Raw genomic sequence first — 6,198 nt, forward strand, 5'->3', positions numbered from 1 at the left:
TTCCTTCCTTTCCTTGCAGTGCTGTTGCATTTGTAAATAGAAGAATATGTTTTCCTTTAACCCTTGTGTCATCCTCCCGGGTCAAATTGACCCCATCTGTTTTGACTTGTTCCTTCTTTCCTCCCTTCCTTCCTTCTTTCCTTCCTTACCTCCTTCTCTCTTTCCTTCCTTCCTCCCTCGTTCCTTCCTTCTTCCTCCCTCCCTCCCTCCCTCCCTCCCTCCCTCCTTCCTTCCTTCCTCCCTCCTTCCTTCCTTCCTTCCTCCCCCCTTTCCATCCTTCTTCCGTCCTCCCTCCCTCCTTCCTTCCTCCCTCGTTCCTTCCTTCTTCTTCCCTCCCATCCTCCCTCCCTCCTTCCTTCCTTCCTTCCTCCCCCCTTTCCATCCTTCTTCCTTCCTCCCTCCCTCCTTCCTTCCTCCCTCCTTTCCTTCCTTCTTCCTCCCTCCTTTCCTTCCTTGACTTAATGCCTTTCTGCAGTCAGTGAACATCTGGAGCTTGGTTCTGTGTTTGCTGGCAGCTGGTATTTTAAGCCTCTTGTCTTTTGTTGGATCACCTAGAGTCTGAATGTTCGTCTCAGTTTACTGATGCTGAACCAAACATGCTGATGACGAGCCTGAAGAAGTTCCTCAGAGTACAGCAATTATATAGAAAACCTCATTAAACCACATTTACATGAGTATCTGCTTCAGTACAAATTTAAGGTATTTGTACTTGAGTGTTTAAATTCTATGCTACCAAACACTTCACTACATTTCAGAGTGAAAAAATTAACTTTTTATTCCCCTGCATATATATTTCCCTTCTATAAGGGATCTTTTGACTGTTCCTTCCTTCCTTCCTTCCTTCCTTCTGTCCTTATTTCTTCCCGCCCTCCTTCTCTCCTTCCTACCATACTCCCTTCTTTCCTTCCCTCCCTCCTTCCTTCCTTCCTTCCTTCCCTCCCTCCTACCTTTCTTCCTCTCTTCCTGCCTCCCTCCTTTCCTTCCTTCTTTCCGTCCTCCTTGCCTTAATTCTTCCTTCCTTCCTTCCTTCCTTCCTTCCTTCTGTCCTTATTTCTTCCCGCCCTCCTTCTCTCCTTCCTACCATACTCCCTTCTTTCCTTCCCTCCCTCCTTCCTTCCTTCCTTCCTTCCCTCCCTCCTACCTTCCTTCCTCTCTTCCTGCCTCCCTCCTTTCCTTCCTTCTTTCCGTCCTCCTTGCCTTAATTCTTCCTCCCTTCCTTCCTTCCTTCTTTCCTTCCTTCCTTCCTTCCTTCCTTCCTTCCTTCCTTCCTTCCTTCCTTCCTTCCTTCACTGGCTCTATAGAAGGCCTTTAGCATTTTTCACAGGTTTTGCAGCCACCATTCGTTCCCCTACATACTTGGAAAGGGAGAACAGATATTCAGTTTATTGCAATCTACAACCTTACCGCCAGATGCCACCAAAATCTTACGAGCTGGTCCTTTAATAGCCAATATGAACAGGAGGAATGATTACAGCGAGGAAAACCTCATTCAGTGTTCATTTGGGCACCTGACTGCTGATTTAATACTGACAGACAATTGTGAGTCTATCTTTTAAAGTTGAGCTCAAAGCACAACAGTTAAAATGACATCTTTAAAATGATATCTTTAGTTTCTTTGAGATCAGAAAGGCCTCAAACGAATCATTAATTCATGGTGACTGACTAAACAGTTTCCTAACACATTGAGATGATTCAGATTCCACCCAGGACGTTAGAGCTTTATAGGATTACACAGTCGAAGATGTCGTGACCTTTTACACCAAAAAGATCCATTAACTGGTTGCCATGTTTACACAAAGTCAACTGAAAAAAACCTTCTGGCTCTGTTTCATATACGGCTGCTGCTGCTCCGAGCTTTGACCTGGAGCGAGGTGAGCGAGGTGAGCGAGGTGAGCTGGTGAGCTGGTGAGGTTTAACCCTCCGTGGTGCTCAGTGTAAATATAATAATGAAGATCTAAATATATTTCAGAGTCAAACATTGTTAAGTTTGTGTGTCATTTTGAAACAGAAGTCTTTTTAACCTTTGTGTTGTCCTCCCAGGTCAAATTGATCCCGTCTGTCCTTCCTTCCTTCCTTCCTTCCTTCCTTCCTTCCTTCCTTGTTTCCTCCCTCCCTTCCTTCCTTCCTTCCTTCATTCCTTTCCTTCCTTCCTTCCTCCTTCCTTCTTTCCTTCCTTCCTTCCTTCCTCCTTTCCTTCCTCCTTTTCTTCCTTCCTTTCTCCCTTCCTCCCTCCCTTCCTTCCTTCCTCCTTCTTTCCTTCCTTCCTTCCTTCCTTCATTCCTTTCCTTCTTCCTCCCTTCCTTCCTTCCTTCCTTCATTCCTCCCTTCCTTCCTTCCTTCTTCCTCCCTTCCTTCCTTCCTTCCTTCTTCCTCTGTTCCTTCCTCCCTTCATTCCTTTGCTTCTTCCTCCCTCCCTTCCTTCCTTCATTCCTCCCTTCATTCCTCCTCCCTTCCTTCCTTCCTTCTTCCTCTCTTCCTTCCTCCCTTCCTTCCTTCCTTCCTCCCTCCTTCCTTCCTCCCACCTTTCCTTCCCTCTTCCTTCCTTCCTTCCTTCCTTTCCTTCCTTTCTTCCTTCCTTCCTGTGCTTCTTTCCTTCCTTCCTTCCTCCCTTCCTTCCTTCCTTCTTCCTCCCTTCCTATTATTTTACACTCATCATATCCAGAACCACTTATTAAAAACATCAATTTAATAAAGATGATTAACTGATGAGTACAGACGAGTAAATCTCTTTAAATGTTCTAAGAGTGTTTCACTTAAATGTAGACTCAAACCCACAAGCCTTAAGATCACTTTGGTCATGTGATCCTGATCGAACCACTCGAAAAAATGCTCTTAAATTAGCCGTAGTGTAATGTTTCTACGGGGGTGAGCTGAGTTTAGCCCCTTCGACTTCAACACCGTCTTCTGTCACTCAACGTACTTCTTGGTTTACGGTAGCGTCACCACATGTCTCAGATGTATGTTGTTATTTTCAGGACAGGTTCATCTACTCTAACATACCAACATCCAGCATAACTCACATAACCAGAAACTGAAAAAGTTAATGTTCATGTCTAGATACATAACAGCAGTGGTTGTCTAAGCTGAGTATACGGGTCTTTGGTTGCAAGCAAATGTATTTTCTTTAAATGTATTTTTAAATCTGTTTTTTCTGAGTAATTTATTTTTTTATTGGTTTTTCGAGGTAATTATTTCTTTTTTTCTTAGTATTTCTTTTTTTCTGTTTTCCAGAGTAATTTATTTTATGCTTGGTTTTTCGGGGTAATTTTTTTCTGATTTTCTGAGTCATTTTTTTCTTTTCTGTTTTTCGGGCTAAATTTTTTTCTGAGTTTAGAGGGCATTCAAAACATTGGACACATTCACTCTTTATTGAGAGCTCGATGTAATGGAAGCTAAACATGACCTGCTTGTTTAGTTTAATCAAGTTTGACTTTGATCTGGGTTTAAGACACTGAGAGATTATCCTGTCTTTAAGTCATAGAGATGCTATTACTATGAGTTTGTCGACCTTGCGCAGGCACCTGAAGACTTTGTGGTTGTTCAGAAGGAAAGCCCATTCAGATCTCCTTGACATAGCAATGGTTGGATGTTCTCGCGAGATTTCGAAGTATCTCGATAATTCAGAGAAAATAATTACCACGAAAAAAAGAAAAATAATTACCCGAAAAACAGGAAAAATAAAAAAAACACTCCAAAAATCAGGGGAAAAAATAGCCAGAAAAACAGGAGAGAAAAAAATGACTTCTGATATTTAAAAACAGAAATAATTACCTCGAAAAAACAGACCAAAAAAAAAATTGCTCAGAAACTTTTTTTATTCAAGTGAATGCAATACACTTCCGTAATAATTCCTGTTGTAATAAGTTACACAATGACAGGATGTATGACTGTTTTGCTCATGTGATCATGTGTGTAGCAAATTCACAGTGGACAAATAATTAAAAGTACAAATCTTATACCTTCAAATGTTTACTTAAGTAATGTTAAAAAGTGTAAAAAGCATCAAATCTTTTTCATAGTGAACCTTTAGTGAAGAGTTAACTTGTGTGCAGTATATTTTAAAATGGTTCATACAACAAAATACAGTTGGTTGGTTTGAAATCTTAATGATGCAGCATGATTCATCATTTTCTGTGTACTTTTCCAATGTGTCACAGTGAATACAGTACAGTGTTTCCTTCTGAACGTTAATCTCTCAAACCCCTACTGTGCATTACTTTTACATCCAAGTTCTCAAATGAATGAATCAATTGATCCTCATTTTAATCAGCTGATCATCTCATAAAACACTACTTCATTATCTCCTCCCATTGATATATCACATCCAGTTATAAATGTATCGAAATGAAATGAAGTACAGACCTTTACCCCCCCCCCCCCCCCCCCCCCCCCCCCCCTCCTCTCTCCTGCAAGACTGAGACAAGGTTCACTACAGAGGAACTACTGGAGCACAGGCCAAGACCAGAGATGGAGTTTAGGTTGCGCAAATGCTATTCTTAGTACGTACACATATACACACACATGTTTAAGACAGTATATCTTCTTCATGGTACATTCTTCTATACTGTTAATTAGTTTTAGCTGGGTTTTTTTATTGTTTGCACTTTAAGCAGCATTATGTGTATGAAAAGTGCTTTGTAAATAAAGTTTCTCCATAATACTATTACATTGTTAACACTTATGCTTTATTATTATTATTATATATACATATCACATTTTAATGGTACAGGATATACCTTGATGCACAAAATGTAATTTGATTGCATTGTCACATTTTGAAGCAGTTCAAACTAGATTGTAGAGTAGTTTAAAGGCACTGGGCCAGACTGGTATCTGCCAGATGTAGCTTGGCTGGTTTTACTTTATTTGCTTATGATTCATCACGTTATCGCCACCGCCCGCTGTCTTTGAATCCTGTGTGTAGCAAGTTCTCATAAAATACAATACACACAGCACAGACTCACAAACAAGTCCTACCTGACCTCAGATCTTTGTGGTATTTTGTCTGCGGTAATTTAATTAAACTTGGCTTTATTTAGGAATATGCACCATGTGAGCACATAACTAAAATAATTAAGATGTTTTCATCTAGATATTGACAAAGTGCCTCAGTATAAAACTGGGCCACAACATTTGGTAATTCAGCTTTATTGGACAAGTGTTTTTAACACATACAAATGAATCTGACTCCTGTTTTTAGTGGCTTTAAATGTGCTTACACACTTAAAAACCTTCAGATAGACACACATAGTCAACAAGCTGCACAAACATAATTTAAGATAAACTAATTATGTGCAACAAGTGGGTGAAAAATAGAAAGTATAGACACAGCAGTGGATAAAAAATACAAATACATAGATACTAATAGTGCAAATATGTGAAGGAGTGCAAGGAGCGCTGGAATAAATATGGATTAGACTTTGTATATGGTGGTTATGTACAGTATACAGCCTGCTGCTTTAGTTTATATGTTATTTTGGTGATGCAAATTGCCTAAAATTGTATTTCATGAACCCTGATTACTAATTTAGGATTGTAAAGACCAGGGGTCGGTGTCCGTTTTCCTTGATTGGTAATTCAGCCTACTGCAAAACATGCAGAGCTGCAAATAAAATTCTGTAAAATGTTAGAAAATGCAGTAATCAGTTATGCATAATTGTACATTTATTGCAGTTTATTTACACAAAGATCCAGTTTACTTTATGTTGTACTTTATTTATTCATTTGTATCCTTTTTTGCCTTATTTATTGTTGATTCAATTTTAGTACACTTTCATCCTTATGCTGCAGCTTTTTTTCCACTGCACTGTTGTGTCAATTTGAATTAAATATACATCTTATCTCATCTCATTTATCTATCCATCCATCCATCCATCCATCCATCCATCATGCACCTTATTATCACTAGCAATATCCACCTGACTTACTGCTCTAGTTATTGTTATGGTTATATCTCTGTATCTCTATATTTCTCCTATTATATGTAGTATATATGTAGTTATTGGTATGGTTATATCTCTATATCCCTCCCATTTTTATGTAGCATATTGTTATATTTGAGTTAGTTCATTTAGGTAATTGCATTGTAGCCTTTACACTGTTTTGTATTTTCTATCTATCTATCTATCTATCTATCTATCTATCTATCTATCTATCTATCTTAATTGACCTACAATAACCTGATGGACCCCAGAAATC

Source organism: Scomber japonicus, chromosome 3 (genome assembly GCF_027409825.1).
Source record: "Scomber japonicus isolate fScoJap1 chromosome 3, fScoJap1.pri, whole genome shotgun sequence".
NCBI lineage: Eukaryota > Metazoa > Chordata > Actinopteri > Scombriformes > Scombridae > Scomber > Scomber japonicus.